The sequence below is a fragment of the Gracilinanus agilis genome, chromosome 4 (genome assembly GCF_016433145.1).
Source record: "Gracilinanus agilis isolate LMUSP501 chromosome 4, AgileGrace, whole genome shotgun sequence".
NCBI lineage: Eukaryota > Metazoa > Chordata > Mammalia > Didelphimorphia > Didelphidae > Gracilinanus > Gracilinanus agilis.
Window position 1 is genome coordinate 431,002,967 of NC_058133.1, and position 23,011 is coordinate 431,025,977.

Consider the following 23,011-nt stretch of genomic DNA (forward strand, 5'->3'; position numbering starts at 1 on the left):
GTAAACTATGGTTCTTGTACTAGTAACACAATGAAAAATATACATTAAAGCCCCATTGCATTTGAATATCAATTTAAATAAAAAGTGTGACATGGCAGCCAATAAAGCAATCATAATAGTAAACTTTATTTAAAAAGCCATAGTGTCTTTCCAGATTAAAAAAATATATTTCCTGCTTGGCGTTTTTACTGGTGCAAAAGAATTCCATCACAATCCTATACCACACTTGTTCAGCCATTCCTCCATTGATGGGCATTCCCCTAATTTCCAGTTCTTTGCCACCACAAAAAAGAGCTGCCACAAATATTTCAGAACATATAGGTTCTTTTCCTTTTTCTCTGATCATCCTAGGGAAAAAGTCTAACACGGTATTGCTGGATGGCCACTTAGGCAATGGGACTCTTAGGTATAGGTTGAATCAGAGAGTCTCTGAGGTCTTTTACAATTCTGATATTCTATGGATTTAGGAATTGAAGGATTTCCCGTAATCAATCATTCACATTTAACAGTGTTTGCATTGTCAGTGTTAATTAGCACCCTAGGTCAGTAAAGGGATTATTAATTTTTTTTCCAGGGGAGGAGAAGTTCTTTATGTACAATGAATTTTCCAAAACTATTAGAGATAGGTCAAAATGACTGCAATGGCATCTGGTACAGCATTCCACTCAGCTGGGTGTTTCTCTCTTTTAGTTGCCCTATTCATCATATCCTAGCTGTTTAGCTCAATGTCATTCTCAGCTGGAAATATGGGTTGCTTTAATACACTGTGTCCCAGCAGGTCTGGTGTAAAGCTCATATGCATGACCTCCTTTAACATTTCTGTTGTGTATTTTCTTTGGCATGATACTCTGTGCTTTCCATCATCACCACTTCCTTTTAGAAACTCCCAGAGCCCAGTGCCTCTGGTGACACTGACTGGTGCTTTGACGCAACAACATTTTCCCCACAGGGGTTTAGGAGCGTACCACTCATTTCTGAACAAGTATTTGATTTGACATTACACGACTCATCTAGGCCTAGTTCTTACCCAAGCAAAAGCAATAGCTTCAGTGACACGCATCCATATTCTAAACTTCTAACCCAGGCAAGATTTAGGTCACTTAAAAGGCCTTTTTTTAAATCTTTATTTGCAATAACAATCATGCCATGTCTTTTCACAGACTTCCCTACGAAACTGAAGGAGAGAAAGCTTGTTCACTCTGACCCCCACATAACTCCTTTTCTTCAATCAATCTAAAATATTTACTTAGTGCTTGCTTGCAAACAGAGTTCTAGTCAAGCTCTGCCACATTAGCTCATTAAACCAATTCTTATTTATCCTATATATCGATTGCTTTGTATATATTTGTTTACATGTTGTCTTCCTCGTTAAGTTCCGCAGGGCAGAGACTATCTTTTGTCTCCTTTTGAATTGCCAGAGCTTACTTAGCTCAGTTCTTGGCACAAAGTAGGTGCCTAATAAATGATTGATTGAAACCCTGGGTCAGTTATTCTGGATGCCAGTTTTCTCATCTATAAATGACAGAATTGTATAATTTGGTCTCCAAGATCTCTTCTAGAATTTAGGAATCTATAAGCTCAACCTGACTTTACTTACTAACTTACTTACTTAACTAGCTTACTAACAGGTCACCTCTATGATATGACTGGAGAGGCATAAGAAAGTTCCCTGTTCCAAAATATCAGTGTTCCAGTGTCTGAAATTGTTCAATTTCTTTGATTTAAATAACTGACCAAAAGGTAATGAAGGGTTCTTTTTCAAAATGCAAGTAGGTGCCCTTTGGAGGAGTAATACATTAAGTTACTCTCAATCATATATGTAAGGATCATAGATTTAGAGCTTAAAGCAGTGGTTCCCAAACTTTTTTGGCCTACCACCCCCTTTCCAGAAAAAATATTGCTTAGCACCCCCTGTCACATACTATCACAGCCCCCTTACAGTTACTCACCACCCCCAAATGCACCTGTGGCCATCACTGCTTTCCTGGATCGCTGCAGCACCCACCAGGGGGCGGTGGCACCCACTTTGGGAATCACTGGCTTAAAGGAACCCCAAAGATTACAAGTTCAACCCTCTCATTTTATGGAGGAGGAAACTGAGACAAAGAGAAATTAATTAATTTGTTCAAGATCACCCATAGGTAATAGTGGTAGAGCCAGGATTTGACCTCAGGTGCTACAACCCCAAACTCATCATTTCAAATCACAGAATGAAAGTTAAAAAGGACCTTAGTGGCCATCTAGTCTAATCCATAAGTGGAGGAACATACATAATACTACACCCAACAAATGGTGCCTCAACTGGAAGACCAACAAGGAGGGGAAATCTAGCACCTCTATAAATCCCAGTCCACATCTGGTCAGCTAAAATTGTTGGGAAGTTTTTCCTGATGGCAGTCCTGCCATTTGGCAACTTCAATGCATTGGTCCTGATTTTGTTCTCTATGGTCAAATGTTGAAAGTCTAACCTCTTGTTCACATGATAGCCCTTAAAACACTTGAAAACTGTTAGCAGATCTCCTCCAAAGTCTTCTCTGTTCCTTCTTATGGTCCCCATGTAGCATGACTCAAGACCCTTCGCCATCTTGATTTTTCCCTCCTCTGGACACTCTCTAGCTTTATCAGTGTCTTTAAACTATGAAGCCCAGATGTGAATGCAATACTCCAGATGACTAAAGAAGATACTATAAAATGAGATCTTCATTACCCTATTCTGGGAAATTATGCTTGCTTTCCCACTACTCCTAATGCTTTTCATTAGACCATGTTGCCTTCTTTTCAATGTGAGCCACCTTATGACATTTCCTTCTTTTGGGTCAACCATCACACAGAAAGAATTAGATGATGTATAGAGCACTGGGGTTGGAGGCAGGAAGACATGAGTTCAAATTTGGCCATAGATATAAGCTGTGTGACCTTGGGGAAATCACTTGACCTCTGTTTGCCCCAGTTTTCTTAATTGTAAAGTAGGGATAATTATAGCACTTACCTCATAGTGTTGTATTAAAGAACACATGACATGATATTTGTCAACTACTTAGGAAAATACCTAGCACATAACAGGTACTATCTATTGTTGTAATCATCATCATTATCATTATATCTCATGGAATGTGGTAGAAAGGGCAAGCCTGGTGGCACCATCTCATTCAGAGCCTTGGAGAAGTAAGCATAAGTTCTCTGTGTGTTTGGTGCTAAGAGGAAGGGGAGAGAGAGAGAGATAGACAGACAGACAGAGATGGAAAGAGAGAGAGAGAGAGAGAGAGAGAGAGAGAGAGAGAGAGAGAGAGAGAGAGAGAGAGAGAAGAGCACAAAGAGAGTCTAGAAAGAAGAGATAAGGGGATATTAACTCTGCTTCTATAGATTTGAACATATTAAAGGATCTGAGATTTCATTATCATAGTATGGGTTTTATTTATTAGTGCAGATAGTAATCCACCTATGCTTTTCCATCTTGTGGGCTTATTATTCATATTTCTCTGCAGATTCACTCTATGTACTAGAGGTCTTCTTCTTGTTCTAGTAGTGTCTTGGGGACACCAGTGTGCCAGGAGACCAGCTGTTCATCCATTCTCTCACAATTACACTCTATAACTTCACCGATTTTTAAAATACCACATACAACATGTCCCAAAAGTCTTTGTGCAGCTTGAAATTTTTAATACTTTTAAGAAATAGAAGTTATGAAAGACATGATACTGTATGCATCAAAACTTGATTATTTGGATTATTTTAAGGTTAGGATTATAAATACAATCCTTTTAGATACTAAGCAGAAGATGATGAAAATTTTTACAAAGTTTTAAAATGGACTAGAGTGATGTATAGCACAAGATAGCAATTGGATTTTAACAAGAAAACTCAATATTTTAAAAATCTAAATAATTATCTTTTCAAATGTTGTTTTTTATAAGTTTGTAGCATGTATATATCTCAAGTTATTAAAGCTTAAACTTGCACTAAGACTTTCAGGACATTATATTTACAAATGATCATTTCTTTCTTAAAATTCAATATATTTTCAGTTCCTTGTACCACCTTGAAGTCTAAAAGGGGAGAAAGGCATGGATCACCTTGCTTGATATATACTTTCCATGGAGTTTTCTTGGCAAAGGTTTGCCATTTCCTTTTAAGTTTAAAGCATATTACTAAATTGGACATTGATTAATTAATTGATTAATTATAACTTAATATAAACTGAATATTATTTAAATAAATTTATTTACTTAAAACTTAAAACTACACTAAGACTTTTTTTGGACAATCTTTATAATAAAATCAGCATTTATTAATCATTTTGTTTATCATCTTATAATTTCACTAGGATCATTTGGAATGATTTTATTTTTTTGGTGGGGGGCTTTGGAACTAGGCTCCCAGTCTGGGACATGGTTAGTAAAATATAGGTTGTTTCTAAAGTCAGGCTAAAAATGGATCAGTTGCCATAGGATAGAATAAGCAGTTGGCCTGAGGTGTAGTGAGCGTCATGAGGACAAAGTTGAGAGATAAAGAGAAGAGGATCAAAGACAGCTTCAGGAAAAGCAGTCCAATGTCCCCTGTACAGCTTTTGGGGAAGAAGTGTTCTCACAAACTTCTGAGGTCAGCCTAAGATAATTTATCTTCAGAATCTCAGGCTTTCTAGGTTGGCTTTTCCCTCTGCTTTGGTTATGAAAGGTACCTTGCCTCACCCTTGCCTCCCTTTTTTGTAGAAGCCAGATTTGGTGCCTTCTGATCTGAGAAATTATTTTAGTTCCCTCTTCAGTTTTCATTCTTTCTACTGGGAGGAAAGTTCATGACTTCTGATCTGATTGTGGCTCCATATGGGTACCTCTTATCACAAAGGATCCATTAGGTTTATTATGAGTTGGAGGATTAGATTTAGGATTAGAAACCATCAGTTCAAACTCCTACAGACAGTCTTTTAAAGAGAGATTTACAATGTCTGCATCCCCATTTCAAGCCACACCCCTATCTCTGACTCAAAAGAGAGATTGGCACCCCATTTTAGGACACACTTCTTTCTCTTCCCCTAAAGAGACAGATGGACCCCCAGAGGTTGAGCTATATGATAGTTTAAGATTGAAAGACAAAAAACAGTTCCATACTTGTTCTATTCTTTCCTAATAGCTGCTTTAAAATAATAAATCACAGAATCAGAGAGCTCTGAACATAGTCCTTATATATCTTTCCTTTCTTTCGCAACCAAACTTCCAGAAAAATATATTTGTTGACTGTTTTCTTTCCTCTCCCGTGTTTCTCAACTCCTTAAAAACTTACTTCCAGCCTCATTTCTCAACTGTAATCACTGTCTCCAAGGATCTAAAATGCCACATCCAACCGAATTTTGCTTTCATCCTTCTAGACCATTTTGTAGCATTTGATAGTGTTGACTGCCCTTTTCTCTTGGATACTCTTCCCCCTCTGTCTGTCTGTCTGTCTGTCTGTCTCTCTCTGTATGACTTATATGTATAGAGAGACAGAGATAGAGTCAGAGACAGACATAGACAAACAGACTTCTCACCCACTCTTAGCTTTTTGCCTCTCTGGCCACTCCTTCTCAGGTACCCTTGCTGAATCATTATTCATATTCCTTCTTCTGACTCTGAGTGTGCCTGTAAGGCTCTATGCTGGTCCCTCTTCTCTCCTGATAAGATGATTAGCTTCAGTAGAGTAAGTTATCTCCAAGCAGATGATTCCAAGATCTATATAATTGGCTTTAGTCTTTATCCAGTCCTGCATCATCAATTGCTCAACTGACACTCCCAATTACATTTCCTGTGGGTTTTTCAGGCTCAATATGTCTCAGTCATAACTCATTAACTTTCTGCACAATCCATTCTTCTTTCAAACTTCCTTAATTCTGGTACCACTAGGGATATCCTTCCTCCCTTGTCTTTCTTACATTCTTCCCACCAGGCCTCTTGGAACCTATTCCTATATCTTTGATGAGTTGGGAGGGACTTGATTACTTCCAGTGAGATGGATGCATAATAAATACATTTTCATTCTTTCTTTCCTTCCTTCCTTCCTTCCTTGCTTGCTTCCTTCCTTTTTTCCTGTCACCTACATTTGCAAACTCAGAATCATTACCTCCTCATTTTCTCTCATCCCCCAATCCAATCATTTGCCAAATCTTGACCATCCTACCTTTTTCAGGTATTTCATATCCATCCTCCCACCACTCTCCAATACCTCAAATTAATTGTTCTAGCTCATTAGTATTAGGGTTGGAACTAAAACTTTCACGTTTCCATGTTTCCATCTATCCATGCACGTATCAGGGTGTATCCTATTCAGTCTGCAGTCATTCATACACTGTCCACCTAGTTATTTTTCCACTTATGCTCTGCATGAATCAACTATATTGAATACATTTTGGCAAATGCTTACAGGGACTATATATTCAGCTACATCTCCATTAGTCAAAAATACAATTTTCAGTTTAGAATATGAAAGCGTCTACAAGCCTAACTACGAAGAGGTGTCTATGAATATGGTACCACCATGACTGCTGCTTTCTCTGTACTGACTGGCAATTATTCTCACTTTAGAGAACAAAGGAAGCCTATAATCTGAAAAATGAAATTCTCTTGAAGGCAGATTGTAGCCCTTCTGGTTACCATCTCCACTCGGAGCTCCACTTTAAAGGACACATAGAACATGAAAGAGAGTGTTAGTATGCCTATGGATTTTACTAGAACTCTAGGAGAAACATGGCATGCGGTTTCACTCAGGGGTCAGTGGTAGGGAGGGAAACCAAATTATTCAAGAATAAATATGAATATAGCTAATGTTTGATGAAAAAGCAACACACTGAAGGAATAATTAAAAGTATAGAGCTACAGTATTGTAAAGGAAAAAAAGAATGTGGCACAGGCTTATTTTAGTGGTATGTCAAAACAGAACTATCAGTGTCAAAAATTTTTTTAAAGATACAAGTCAGCCTTGAATCCTTCACCCCCTCTCCAGCTTGTTCCTGTCACTCCCAAGTACCTGAAGTGACTTTTCTGAAGGTGGTTCTTTATAGACTAAAACAAGGAACTATCTTTGTTGGAATAAATTGCCTGTACTTTTGTCTTTCTTTTTTTTTTTGTCCCTTGTTTTTCTCTTATTCTTCCTGCTCAGAGTACAGTACCTGTGACACCTTACCTTTCCTTTCTCATCTCAGCTCCTTAACCATGATCCAGAGGCATCTTGGGATCTAATGCTATGTGCAGCTAGCAACATACCTGAGTTAGATAAGCAGATGGGTTGGGAACACTGGACTTGAGGTAGGAAGATGTATGTTCAAATAGCAGTACTGCCACCTCTCTATATTTAAACAACCCCAAACAAATTGTTTAAGCTCTCTGAGTCTCAGTTTTCTTATCTGTAAAATGGGGAGAATGATATACTGCTTCACAGAATAGTGGTGAGGAAAACACTCTGAAGTTTATAAAGCGGCTTGTAATAACAATACAGCCCTTTAATGTTTATGAAGAATTTCAATGGCAACAGCTTTAGGAGGAAGGTAATGTAAGTGTTTCTCGTTTCATTTCTAGCCTCATTTTACTAATGAGGAAACTACTTCAGAGAAATGATGTGATTTACCCCTGATTTCCTAATTAATAAATATTAGAACTGTAGGGGCAACCCTGGTCTTCTGACTTCAAAGCTGATGCTTCTTCTCCTGACCACTGATGAATACAAACATATCTGTACACACAGACGAGCGCAAACACACACATGCATATATATGTATTACACACATGTCTACATCTACATATTTATATGTAAATTATATATGTTTTGTTATGTACCTATATGTTTTCTCCTCTGGTAAAATGTAAGCAACCTTTGAGGGAAGGGGCTGTTTTACTGCTCTCCTTGTACCCTCACAAGCTAGTGTACTTCTCCTTTAAAACTAGACTAAATTTGTCTCTCCTCAATTTTCAACTATTATTCCTTGTTTTACTTTATGAGGTTAAGAAGAACAAGTTTCATCACTCTGTGCAGATGCGGTAGTTCCCTAGGAGGACATAATCTCCTTAAAGTCAGAGATTTTCTTGGTATATCTAGGATTTAGCACAGTGCCTGGCCCACAGCAAGAGTTTAATAAATGTTTATCTGTTGATTGATTGAGAGGCACCTCTGATTTTATCAGTGTATACTTCCCAGAGAGCAAGTTCCTTCCACAGATGCAGATAATCAACTGCTCTACAATTTGAGTCTTAGAGGGCTGTCTCCATGAGCACATGGACTTTGTCCCTTGTTTGGGGTATCAGCCTCTAATAATAATAATAACTAGGATTTATATAGTGTTTACTCTGTACCAGGTACTGTTCTAAGCACTTTACAGTTATTATCTCTTTTGATCATCACACCTTTGGGAAGTAGGCACTATTATGATTCCTATTTTACAGATGAGAAAACTGAGACAAATAAAGGTTAAATGACTTCCCCAGAGTTACACAGCTAGGAAATATATTTGTAAAGCCTGCATTTCAGAGAATTTGGGGGTCTTAAAAACCTCTACTTAAATGCATGTCATCCTTTTTTCTGATTGCAGTGCCCCAGGCTAATTTGTTACTTATCACTTTTTCTTAGCAGTCACCAACTTTGACACCCTGTTGGCAGCTCTGTTTTCAAGTGTTACAATGAGTGTCCTAATGGATTTACAAGAGTGGCATTAGGGAATATTATACACTCATCCTCTGCATTTCAGATTGATCAGTATCATCACTCTTCTAGAAGATTTAAACTGTAGATTCACAGACACCTATTCTCATGGCAATTTTATGTGGCTTTTACAGGTAAGTGAACTCTTGATAATCATTTTTAAAGATTTTCCCAAGACAATTTAGTAGAAAGTTTCTTGAAATGCGAATATCTAAAACTAGTAAGTTGTCAAAAATAAATTTTATTCCATTACTTGACACATTTATAAAATTATAATAGTACATTTAATCCAGGAATCTAATGGCTATCATATTATCGATCCTTCCAAATTATATATATGTATATACATATTATATTATTATATTACTTATATATTATATTATAATGTAAATGTGGTCACCAAAATTATATTCATGAGTGAGAATTTCATTCAATTTTTCTAGCAGTTAATATTGAACACATACATTATAATGTACAGTTTATAATTTACTAGTGACGTGAGTTTAATAAATATATGTTTAATATATTAGTTATGTAGTTGGATAACATAGTTATATGTGGTCTATGATCTTTAACAATGGAAACAAAATATCATTATATAAAAGTACCCTTTATTTTGTAGTTGTCTATATACTGATTATTCCTTAATTGTGAAGGGAACAAGTGGGTTTTTGATGAACTATAAGAATTTTCAGGTAATATTCAGTTCTTTCTTCCTTTTTCAAATGTTATAACCTCTGCACTTCCACCAAAGTTCTACTCTGATACATTATTATAACTTAGAGATAACCCTGGGTCAGAGTGAACCTGATTCATAGAATATTAGAATTCCTTTAGCACAGATACTCTTTGCCTAGAAGGAGTTGATCGATAGATTTTAGGAAGGCCATGAACTTAGATAGGGAAAAATGTGTCTTTGTATACGCTAACTTTTAATATTTCTTTCAATTATTTAAAAAGTATGATTCAGAGAAGAGTTCCTGGGTTTCACCAGACCGACAAACAGTGTGTGGTTAGGGATGGGTGTCTACAGCATCAAAAAGGTTAAGAAACCTTGATTTAGAGCAACCTTTTCCTGAACAGAAATATTTTTTAAAAACAATCAGAGCTCTTTTATTGCCTAAACCACCTATATAATAACCCAAAATCTCAACTTGGGATAGTACAAAGCACCACATCAGAAAGGATTCTTGGAACTATGAAAGATCTACTAAAATTTACACATCGGCACCTATCAGCCTTTAATATGAAATACATAGAGCTGATATTTGTGAACTCAAACTCCTTATCAATAGAGTAACCAATACAAGTAGTGACTTTTTGAGCATATTTATTAAGTTAATTTAAGACAGCAAGAATTAAAAAAAACTGATTTGAAGAGATTTTGCCTTGATGTGCAACTTTTCTTATTACTTTGATTACTAATGCACTTTAAAAAAAATTTTTTTAAACCCTTAACTTCTGTGTATTGACTTATAGGTGGAAGATTGGTAAGGGTAGGCAATAGGGGTCAAGTGACTTGCCCAGGGTCACACAGCTGGGAAGTGTCTGAGGTCGGATTTGAACCTAGGACCTTCTGTCTCTAGGCCTGGCTCTCAATCCACTGAGCTACCCAGCTGCCCCTGCTAATGCACTTTTCAGATTAATTGATTTACTCCATTATGGAGAACATTTTAGTTTAGTTTTCTTAAATTAATTTTGTTGTTTGTTGGTTACATTAAAATTCCCAAGTATCTCCCTCCCTCCCCTCCTGGCACTAGAGAAGGGGAAATGCTTCTACAACAGGAAATAGTCATACTGCTTTTTGAAACCTCCAGTGAGGCAGAACGACTACCTTCCAGGCTTCCTATTTCACTCTGGGATAGCTCTCTTCATTAAAAAGTTTTTCTTTATATCCAGAGGAAGCTAGATGGCATAGGGAATAGAGCATTGGCCCTAGCGTCCAGAAGATGAGTTTAAATCTGGCTTTGGATATGTGAGACCTTTATAACCATGGGCAAGTCAATTTGACTTCTGCCTGCCTCAGTTTCCTCAATGACAAAATGAGGATTATAATAGTACCTTCCATAGTTTTTGTGAGGATCAAATGAGATAATATTTGTAAGGCACTTATGACAGTGCATGGAACATAGTAGGTGCTTTATAATTGCTTATTTCCTTCCTTCCTTACAACCAGCCTATATTTGTCTCTCTTTAGCTTTTTGCCATCATTCTTAGTTCTACTCTCTGAGGCCAAGCATAATAAATCTAATCTTTCTATATGCTATATCTCTCCAGTAGAATGAACATTTCTTGAGGTCAGGAATTTTTGTCTTTGTATTCCTAATGTAAGACCCATTGCCTGTCTGATGAATAGAAAGTACTTAATAGATATTTGTTGATTGATTGACCACTCGATTGAGAGATGTAGAGAATAAAAAATGAGTCTTACTTGGAGCAATGAAGAGGTTGGTGCATGGTGGATGTGAGCTGATTGTCTATAACTAAGAACTACGATGGACTGGATTAAAGAATGCCATCAGAGAGAGGTATGATTGGAAAACATGGGCTGTTGCCATAGATAACCATTGGGTGTCCCTCTGGCATCCTTTAAATAATAGGAGAAAGCAAAAAAGGCCCCTAACATGTTGGGTGGACCCCTGTAGCAAATTTGTAGCTGGAAAGGTACAAAAGTTACACAAAAGAAGACTATAGGGATAGGTTACTATTCGTATTATCCCTCTAATATTCATATTATCATTTTAGTATATCCAAATATATTAGATACATCTATGCTTATGTATATGTAGCATATTTCAAAAGTCATAGTACCTTATCTATTCATAATAATAGATCAAGTATTTGTGACTTTTTTGTTTAGAGTACTTCCTTTACAGAAAGATCACAACTTTTCTATTACTATTGTCTTAGAGAGTTGCCTGAAGCTCAGAGAGTTTAAATGACTTGTTCATGACAACAAAGCAGCAAAGTTTCAAAGGTAAAATTTGAACCCAGTTTTCCTGACTCCAAGTCCAGACCTCTATCTATTATGCAGTATTGCCTCTCTTCTGTGTATGTATAAAGTTGCACTGTGGATGAATTTGGATTTAGGAAGAGATGAGTTTGATTTTGCTCTCAGACACTTAAAAGCTGTGTAACCTTGAGCAAATCATGCAACTTTTGTCTGTACCAGATTCTCTAATAACAACAACTGTAATAATAATGATACCTACTTCCCAGAGTTGTGAAAATCAAATGAGCTAATATTTGTAAAAAGTGTGTTGTTGGGGGCAGCTGAGTAGCTCAGTGGAGTGAGAGTCAGGCCTAGAGACAGGAGGTCCTAGGTTCAAACCCGGCCTCAGCCACTTCCCAGCTGTGTGACCCTGGGCAAGTCACTTGACCCCCATTGCCCACCCTTACCAATCTTCCACCTATGAGACAATACACCGAAGTACAAGGGTTTAAAAAAAAAGTGTGTTGTGCCTGTTACATAGAAGGCCCTCAATACATACTTTCCTTGCCTCCTTCCCTCCCTCTTCCACTGTCCATCCTCCCTCCCCCTCTCTCTCTCTCTTTCTCCCCTTTCCTTCTTTTCTTTGTTACTTCCTTCCCTCCTTTTTTTCTTTTTCTTCCTCCCTCCCTTCCCTCTTTCTTTCCTCATTCCTTTTCCCTTTCCTTTCTCCCTCCTACCTTCTTGCCTTTCCCCCTTTCTTTCTCCCCTGCCTTCCTTCTCCCTCCATCCTCTCCTTTTTCTCCTTTCTCTTTCCTTCCTTTTCCTCTCCTGCCCTTCCTTCATTACTTTTAGTCATCCTTCATTCCTTGTTCTCTTCTCTCTTTTCTCAATCTTTCCTTCTTTCCTTTCTTCTTATCTTCTTTCCTTCCTTCTTCCTCTCTTTTTTCTTCTCTGCCTTCCTCTTTCCTTTTCTCCTTTCTCTTTCCATCCTTCCTTTACCTTCCTTCTGTCCTTCCTTTATCCCTTTTATTCATCTTTCCCTCCTTGTTCTCTTCTTTTTTTCCTCCATCCTTCCTTCTTTCCTTTTTTCTCATCTTCCTTCCTTCATTCCTTCTGTCCTTCTCTCCCTCCCTTTTCTTCCTTCCTTCTCTTCCTCTCTCTTTCTATTCTAATGCAGGAGTCACACAGTGTCTTGAGTCTTAGGTCCAGACACAAATAGGTGTTATAAAAACATGCTAAGTATTTTGTATGTTTGTTTTGTTTTTTACAAATATTATCTCATTTGATACTCACTACATGTCAATGTAACTTTAGATGGGAAAGTGCTAACACACACTCACTTTCCCACCAAGGGGAAGGGATGAGGTAAGATAAACATTACCTAGTAGGTGGTCCTTGAACTGAGTCCTGAAGGAAATGGAAGATTTCAGGAGGTAGACGGGAGCACCTGAGGCATGGAAGTTCATCAGTTCAAAGCCACAGGGATGGGAAATTGAATGTTGTATATGAGTATGACAGATGGTTGGACTGTTGAAAGTAAAAAAGGAAGTCATGTATGAATTGCCAGAAAGGCAAAAAGAGTCAAACTATAAAATCATTTGAATGGACAACAGAAAAGTAATAGTGAACCACAGGAGTTTGCTGAGAAGTGAGGGGATAATGTTGGAACAATGTTTTAGGAAAATCATGTTGGTGACTATGCTGAAGAAAGCTTAAAGAAGGGACTTGAGGCAGGTAGACTAAATTGCAGTAATACAGGAGACAACTGAAGAGGGCCAGAACTTGGATGGTAATTATTTAGAATATGCGTAAGAGATTGTGAAGGTATAAATGATAAGATCTGACAACTTTTTGGATTTGTTGGTTAAAAGTGAGAATGATAGTATAATGGGGGTAGTCTGTTCTTTCTACAATAATAGGCTTTAAACTTAGGTAACTGAAAGAGTGATGGTACCATAAAAAGTAATAGAGAAGTTTGGAAAAGTTTTAATGTTTTTTTTGGGAAAGCTAATTTATTCTGTTTTGGATATATTGAGTTTGAGATGCATATATACATCCAGTTCAAAATGTCCAAAAAGCAATTCATAATGTGAGTCTGTAGCTCAAGAGAGCAAAAAGATATGACATATAGATTTTATAGTGCACAACATAGGAAAGAAAACTGAACATGGATGAGGTCACTAAGTGATAGAATATAGAGAGTTCAAAGAAGATTCAGGTTAGAACTTTGCCATACATAAGATAATCTATATGAAAGTGCTTTTAAAAATTTTAAAAAGCATTATAGTACAGGATATTTTTATATGAAGCTATTACTAAAATGATTTGTTTTTCATATTTATACTAGATGAAATATTTCCTTGGAAAACTGGCATTCTGATGGGAAAAATTCCCAATCCCATTTATTCTGTCTTTGCCCCTCTAAGAAAACAACATTAAAGCAAGAAAAGTAAAAAATTTCAGGATAGCAACCATGTGCAACAACACTTTTGCATTATATTCTCGCTTTTGATCGCTCTTTAAATTGTTAATCATGTCAGCTAGGCTGAACGTCTTTTGATTTTCAGCTGCAGAGCAGCTGTGACATCTGTCAGGGCCATTCCTGTTTTAGTCCTTGCAGAGAGCAGCACCTGGACTGCAGATCCTGGAGTAATTGGAAGCCTGACCTTTCTCAGGAGTACTCTTTGTTCATTCTCCTAGTTGACAGCATGACCACCTGATCTTCTTTGTAGTGAGGAATGTGAGGACCTGGGAATTGTTGGTTTCATAAAATCAGGCAGAAAAACCTACATATAAATTCACATGATCCCCCAAGCAGTGAAACATCATTCTAAATCTTGAATGAGAACTGGGAAGAAAGATAGAAAGAAAGGAAGAAAGGAAGAAAGAAAGGAAGAAAGGAAGAAAGGAAGGAAGAAAGAGAGAGAGAAAGAAAGAAAGAAAGAAAGAAAGAAAGAAAGAAAGAAAGAAAGAAAGAAAGACAAGGCTTTGCATTTCCTTTTCTGGTATGTTTCAAGGTCCTGGAGAATGAATGAACTAGACTCCCTCTCCTTACAGTGGCAGATTCTGCGGCTCCTAAATCAAAGGTGGTTGGCCACTATAAGTGGGAAATGGGCCCTACTTTTCATGCTGGAGAAGGAAAATTAAGAAATGCTTGTTTACAGAAGCTGCAGGGACAGAGGAAATTTGTTACTGTGGCAGAAGGGCTTTCAGAGCCTCTGGCATATACAAACCCCTTTGACTCTCCCAGAGATGTTGCACTATGAGGCTTGGATTTTCTCTGTTCTTGTCCCCTCCATTATAAGGAAGGCTGGCATTGCATTTTTCCTTTCAGTAATTTTTTCATACACTGATTTTCTACTGCCATCTGGGCTGCTTAGATAGATTTCAGATGACAGTGTGGCTTCAGTGCTTCCTGAGAGGCCCCTTACAAACCTTTAACCAGATGTCTGTTTTCTACAGACAGCTGAGACACCTCTCTTGGCAGGAGATGTTGAGAAACATAAATGATACCTCATTCATGAGTTATTCCATAAGCACCATCAATCAATCAATCAGTCAACAAACATTTATTGAGTGCTTACTATGTGACAGACACTGAAATAGGTGCTGGGATACAACTGTAAAACCCATGACCTAATGGTTGGGACACTGCATTTAGGAATTTGAATCCTGCATCAGACATTTGCTATCTTTATAATCTTGGGGAAATTTCAAAATATCAGTCTCCTCTTCTGTAAAATGGGGATAAGGTGATAGATTTGAAGGTCTTCCAGATCTAAACTACAACCCAAGCTCTTTGTGGGATCTTTTTCCAGTTTTATAGTTCTGTCCAAGTAATTGGGAGTCAGTGGAAAGTATCCTGGAATGATATGATTTTATAACTGGAAGGACCTCAGATCACATCATCTAACCACTTCATCGATGAGGATACCAAGGCCCAGTGAAAGAAAATAACTTTCTAAGGTCACAAAGCAAGTTAGCCAAGTTAGTTCTAGAATTTAGGTCTTCTGATACCCAATTTAGTGAACTTTCCACTAAAATAAATTATATTTTTATTTAGGTAAATTCTTTGATAGAGAATTGATCTGAGTAAATGAAGTAGATGCATATCTCCTTTCCAGGGGTGACACTCCCAGCTGTAGTGTCTCTTCAATTCATTCTCAACACCAACTAAGACATAAAAGAGAGGCAGGTGGATTCATGTGTTCACCTAGAATGTTCACCAGTGTTTTGGAGTACAGTCTGTGGAAAGTCTAAGCAGTACAAAGAATACTTATTGATAGCAAAATTCTCTAAATGATAGTATTTCCATATGACATTGCAATAATTTCATTCAGTTTTGGAATAACATAATGACTTAGTAGAATCTATAATTATTAAAAAAGATCAACATATCCATTTACACTGGAAAAACAAAATGGATGAAAAATGCATCTTGATTAGATTATGGCAGAGAGTCCACTGAGGTAGTATATCTCAACATCTATTCATATACAGGTATAATATGTATTATATATACGTGTGTGTGTGTGGATATGCATGAATACATAGAGAGATATTTATTTATATCATGGACAGGCACTGCAACAAAATGGACCCAAAATGAGTAGAAGGAGAGCTAAGGCTCTGAACCCATTTAAGGAAATATGCATTCCTAAATTGAGTGCTGCCATCATTGCTACACAATGAAGATTTCATTATCATCAATATTTTCCTGATGAAACTAAATGGTATCAGCTCATGGAACACCATGATCTCTGAAGCACCTTAGTTGACCCAAAGGAAGTTGGATGCAACTTCATGTATGTAAATCGACTGAAGCCTATCACCAGAAATGAAGTTCATTTGAGAAGTGTTACAGAAGGTGTTTTCCAGAACATGTATGATCCACAAAGTATGACATAGTCCTTCATATGGAGTGTTGGAAAATATTTATGCAAACTTGCATTGATGATATTAAAAGAACAAGACAATGACCTTAAGTATGCTGAGTACATCTTCTATGGAGGTCTTACAAAAGACAGATAAGAACTGTGCAGCATCAGAAGGCACTGATGGATTGATTTTGATACTGGTAAAGAGAGCATTCATATCTTAGAATACAGGTCCATTTAAGGATTAAAGTTTGCAGGTTTAAGGGATATATGACTCAGGTCAAATGGTTCTTGAAGGAATCTCCAAGACCATACAGTCCAATTTCTACCTATATCATGAACACCATCTATAATATCACTAATTAGCCATCAAGCTTCTACTTAAAGACTTCCAAGAATTGAGAACTCATTACCCTAACATGCTCCATTTTTATATTGTTCTAAATATGAGGACATTTCCCTTTATGCCTATTTTTAAATCACCTTTCTACAGTTTCACATTTTGGTAAAATGGTTCTGGGCTCTGGCATCAAGAAAGAAATGTAAATTTCTCTTACAGTAACCCTTAAATATTTGGAGACAATTGTCATATATGCTTCCAAGGGGTCTCTTCCTCAGATCCTTCAACTGACCCTCATATGGTATGGGCTCAAGTTCCTTTGACATTTTTACCTCCCTGATTAACACATTTAAACTTGCCAATGTTTGTTCTGAAACATGGTTCTTCCACAGTTTCCTAATACTCATAACATAATCTGAGTAGGGTAGAGTACATGGGAATCCTTAGATCCCTAATCCTATATTTCTAATAATGAAATCCAAGATTACTCTAGCTTTTGCAGCTCTTATATCATATATTTGTCTCATAGAAAGCTTATCATCCATTAAGACCTCTAGGTATTTTCCATGAGTACATTTTCATCATCCCATCTATACTTTTATGTCAGCAAAAGTCATCATACCATCAGACTGTGGTAGTTTTTATCCCAAAATAGCCATAAACTTACCATAGCTTTTCAGTCTACTCTTGAGGTACAACTCAAAGTGTTGAAAACTGTTCTTAAATCTAACCCAAGATCCCCATATTTCCTCTCTTCTATTAAGAATCAATATAACTAATTTTTCCTTTAAAATATTCCAATTATTTCTCCCTTCCACTCCATTTCTCCTGCCTCTACTCTGATTAAAGCAGCAATCTCTAAGTGGCATCTCTTCCTCCTGTCATTTCCCTCTCTAATCTACCCCTCTGAGATTACCTCCCATTTATACTGTATTTATCTTGAATGTACATAGAAACTTCCATGTTGTGAGTTCCCAGAATACAGAAATTGTGTTTTTGCCTTTATAACACTAGTGCTTAATGAAGTGCCTAACACTAGCAAGTGCTTAATAAAGCTTATTAGCTCTGTGTTTTCCTTATTTCCTTATTAAACAGTTTTAATTCTAGCACCAAAAACTCTATGATACTTCCCTATTGCTTACAGTAAAAAGACTTGGACTTGAAGGTAAAAGACTAAGAAGGTCTGGATTCGAGTTCTGGCTTTGCCATTTAGCAGCTCTGTGACCTTGTACACATCATATAACCTCTTGGTTTCATTATCTGCAAATAAAGGGATCTGGATTTTATGACCTACAAAATCATCTCCCTTTTCCCAACATTCTCTGATTCTATGATCCAAGGTAGCTTCCTTAAATCCTTCACTTCTGACTTAGTATCAATTCTTACTCACTGCAAGGGCTAGGGAATTAGTGTTAAGTAAGTTGCCCAGGTTCACACAGCTATGAAGTGTCTGAAGCCAAATTTGAACCCAGGTCCTCCTGACTCCAGGTCTTGTGTTCTATCCACTGTGCAACCCAGCTCTTCCTTTCCCAGATACTTTTACTGACTTTCAAGATCTAAATATTTTGGTCCCACTTACAAGGATGCTAGTACACCTTGGAGTGTGTACAATCAGTGATATAATCAATGCTCTTTTTTCCCTCAAAGGAAACAAACAGTTCCAGAGGCAATATCAGTAAAACTGTTACAACATTTTTGCACACCTCTCTATCTATCTAACCTTAGTTCCTATTACTCTATAGAATAAAATCTCTTTTCATGTAAGTCCAGTATCCTTTCTACTCAATACACCTGCTATAATAGTTTTTATGACTTTGCTCTTGCTGTCTATACCCTAGGAGAGTTATTTACTAACTAGAATTTTGAGAGATGAAAGCAGTGGTTGATTTTCTTACAATGAATTATCCAGGAAAAGCATTCTTTAAAAAATGCCTAATCAGTTTTTCTTTGGTCCATATTTCCCCCATAACCATTCTGACAATTTTATGGACTCAAAGAATTTAGAGTTGGAAGAAATCTTCAAAGTTGTCTAGCCTATCCACCACCAGAAGTACAGATATGTTCCTACTATAACATTTGCTACTAAATCTCTTGGCAAAGATATGAGATGAGTGGAGTTGAAGGAGAATTAAGGAGGAAAAAGATTTTAAAAGAACCTATGTAAACATTTAGTAATAGTAATACTTGAGCATCATCCTGAATTCATCAAGAATGGGTAATGACACATTAATCTCTTTGTTTTGTTTTGTTCAAAGAGTTGCTCATAACTATGGACACAATATATTTCTAAAATGCTTTGCTGCAATCTCAAGTCTCTCACAGTATGCTCAGACACAAGGTGGATGATAGGGACTAAACGATACAACAATTAGGTGGACACAAAAATCCACGAATAACCCAAAGTTATTTGTTAAATAACTGATGATATTTCTCTTATGAAATATCTCAGTGATCTAAGTTTGGCCTTGTTCTGTTTAATACTTTTGTTAAGTCACTTGAATGAAGACAGAGATGAATGAACCAACTGATAAACATTTATTAAGCACCTACTATGAAGAGACAGAAGACAGTCCCTGAACTTGAGGAACTCACAATCTACTGGGGGAGACCAGATGATAAAAAATCTATACAAAGAATGCTAACATATGGGACAAAATAGGAAATAACAGAGGGAAGGCACTGGAATAAAGAGGGGTTAATCCTGTAGAAGGTAGGATTTTAGTTAGTACAGTAGTTGGAATGAACTTTATAGTTTTCTTCTCTATAAAGTGAGAGCATGAGACTATGGTCTTGGCTTCAAACATCCCTTCCAGTTCTAAATCAATGATCTTCATTTCCATTGAATCATTGAGGTCAGGAAGAAGTAAAAATCACCCTGTAAATATTAAAATAAGAATCATAGATTCTCATGGTGAGGGAAAGCATTCCAGGCATTGAGGGAGAGCCAGAGAGAATGTCCAAAGTCAAGAGATGGAGTGTCTTGTTCATGGAACAGCCAGGAGTCCAGTGTTATTGGATCAAAAAGTATATGTTGGGAAGTAAAGTGTAAGTAGCCTGGAAAAGCAGAAAGTGGCCAAGTTATGAAGGGCTTTGAATGTCAAATGGAGCATTTGCTTCTGAACTTGGAAGAGACCGATGGAGTCCACTCAGGAGGGCAGTGACATGATCAGACCTATGCTTTAGGACAATTTAAGTCTGCCAATAACCAAAGCTAGCAAAGGCAGATAACATAATGGAAAAGGGATTAAGAGATCTCAGCTGGCTAGAACTATGAATCAAATATAAAGAGATGTTATAGGCATCAATATAAAGGCTCATAACTTAGGGACGCAAAATTATCTTCATAAATATAAACTATAGCCATTACACCTAGGTGATAATTTGTATAAAAATAGTTAAGAGTTGTAGTGGATTTTGTTCAATATGAGTGAATATTTCCAACAAATAACTCCAAAAGCTATATTTTTTAATTCCATATTGCCCAGAACAAGGAAGGTCAGAAGCTCAAGGTACTCTACCCTACTCAAACTCCAATTATAACACTATGTCCAGTTATAGTAACTATATTTTTGGAAGGCCATTTTCTAACTGGAGCACATCCAAGAAAGAGTGACCAGGATGCTTTGAATAGAGGATAGAGACTAGATCTATGATTTCTTTGGAATAAGGAACTCTCAGGTGAAAAAACTCCTTTTACTTCTCTGCATCTTATAGACTTAGCGGGCATTAAAAAGTCAAGTTAATTTGCTCATGTCATGCTATTTGTTCAGTTGTTTTTCAGTTATAACCAACTCTTCATGAACACATTTGGGGTTTCCTTGGCAGAGTATTGGAATGGTTTGATATTTCCTTCTCCAGCTCATTTTACAAATGAGGAAACTAAAGCCAATTGGGTTAAGTGACATGCTCAGGGTCACACAGCTAATAAGTGTTGAGTCCAGATTTGAACTCAGGAAAATGAATCTTCCTTACTCCAGGCTCAGCACTCTGCACTATGGCACCACTTAGCTGTGCATATCATAGGCAGGAATTAAACTCAGGACCTCATCAGCTCTCCATGCATTATGTTTGGGTACCTCTTTGGGGGGGGGGGTAAGGAAGTTCAAAACTATGCCATATAAGGGTTAGTTAAAAGATCCTGGATTGTTGAGCCTGGAAAAATTTGGGAGTTTGTAGGGATAAGGTATATTCAAAGACAAAATAATGAATTTTAAAACCTAATACACTCTAAGAATGACTGCCCTTTGAAACCATCTCAACCTCATAACTGAAAAAAGAAGTCCTTACAGGAAACCAAAGCACTATGAAAAAGGTATGTTGGAGTGAGTAGACTGATTAGGACAGATTGATAAGAAAGATTTAGTGGAAAATATTTTTATCAAAACAGTGATTCATCTTATATTAACGGGTCCCTAAATTGTTATATTCTTTTCCAAATCCACGTTAAAATGCTGACAGCTGCTACAGGAATATGCTACAAATTCCATCCTGATATTGTCATTTTCCCATTTTAAAACAGGCTCTTTAAGTTCTTTTGTTAATTTTAAGTTTTAATATGAACTGATTGATAGGAAAGAGAAGCAAGAAAAATAAAAGAAAATAAAATAGACAATGATGCTAATAGAAGGAAGGAATTTAAAAAAAATGAATGCTATATCATTTTAATTAACAATTGTGGCCCCAAAGAGGAAATATAAGGATATGAACCCCTTTTTAGTGTTTTAGTGAGGTCTATGGACATCGATATTGCTTGCTATGTTGGATTATATTGATGCAGTGGTTAGTTTTGCTGAATGTTCTTTTTCTTATTTCTTTTTATTCTTTGTCATAAAGGTCATTGGCTCTATGGGTGGGAGAAAAGGATGGATATATTAGGACATAAAGTGAACTAAAACATGATAAAAGTCTCAAAATAAATACAAAATAATACAAAAATCCTTGTTAAGCCAACTGGAATTCTAGTAAAGGAGCCTTTCTTGCCTGTAAATGGTTATCTTAATAATTGTTAATACAACAAACCAAAACAAAAAAATCCTTTTGCAGCCTCTGGTACAAAAAAGAAATGCGTTTTCTCCTTGTCCATTTATAAGGAAAAGCTATCTTAGCAAAAAGAATGGGTCCCATTAAGGACAAGTGCAATAAAATAGTCCCAAATCTGAGCCTCAATGCATATACAACTCTTGTACTCAAACATCCAAGGAAGATGAGAATTACCCTGGGCTAGCTAATTAAAGGGACAGTTTAGTTAAGTCACTAAGATGTTTTAATGATCATCCACACAAAGGTTTTGAAGATAATAGCCTTAAAAGAACATAGGACCAAAAGAGGGAAAAGAGCTATTGAACAGAGTAGAAGACTTGTGAGGTCAAAAGAGAGAGAGAAAAAAAAAGATGTGGCAAAAAACCAAATGGTTGAAAGTGGAAAGGAGCTGAGTGAGAGTTGAGGGAGAGGATTAGGAGGGTGGCAGAGGCTTTGGGGCTGAGAGCTGACAGTGTGGAGGGGGAGTGAGAATGGTGAGTGTGAGAGTAGTGGGAGGGTGAATGATTGACATCCTGAGAGGAGTGGGTGGGCAAGTGAGAGGGAAAGCGGGAGATGGCTGACAGCACTAAGAGTCACGAGCTGGTGTGCAGTGGGTGATGTGCAGAGAAAGACAGTACTTTCCCTTAATGTAGGGGTGTGCTTTTAATAGCAAAGGTTCCACCATGTGCATCAGGGAAGGAGAAACCTTTTGGACAAGATGAAGAAATAGTTCCCAAATGGAAGCCAAGTGGCCCTCCAACTTGGAACCAAATATACCAATGAGTCTCCAAGTCTCACTCAGAGGAGTACCATTTTCTTTCCCTATTTTATATCACTCAAATCAATATTATTCCTTCCACTTATTCCCCAAACTTTTAAAAAAATTTAAATGTTTTAATTTTATAGTTTTCCAGATTATACATAGATCCAATTTTAATAATCATTTTCTGACATTTTGCCATCCATGTTCTCTCCTTCCTTCCTACATCAAGATAACAGGTAATTTTATGTAATTTGTACATGTGCTACCATGCAACACATATTTCTATGCATTTCTAATATGAAAATGTTGTGAAAGAAGACACATATCACTTATACTAGAGAACAATTCATAAGGGAAGGTCCCCAAATTCTTGTTGCTTTTGTTGTTCTCCAATTTTTTCTTGGAGCAAAATCCGTGATTTT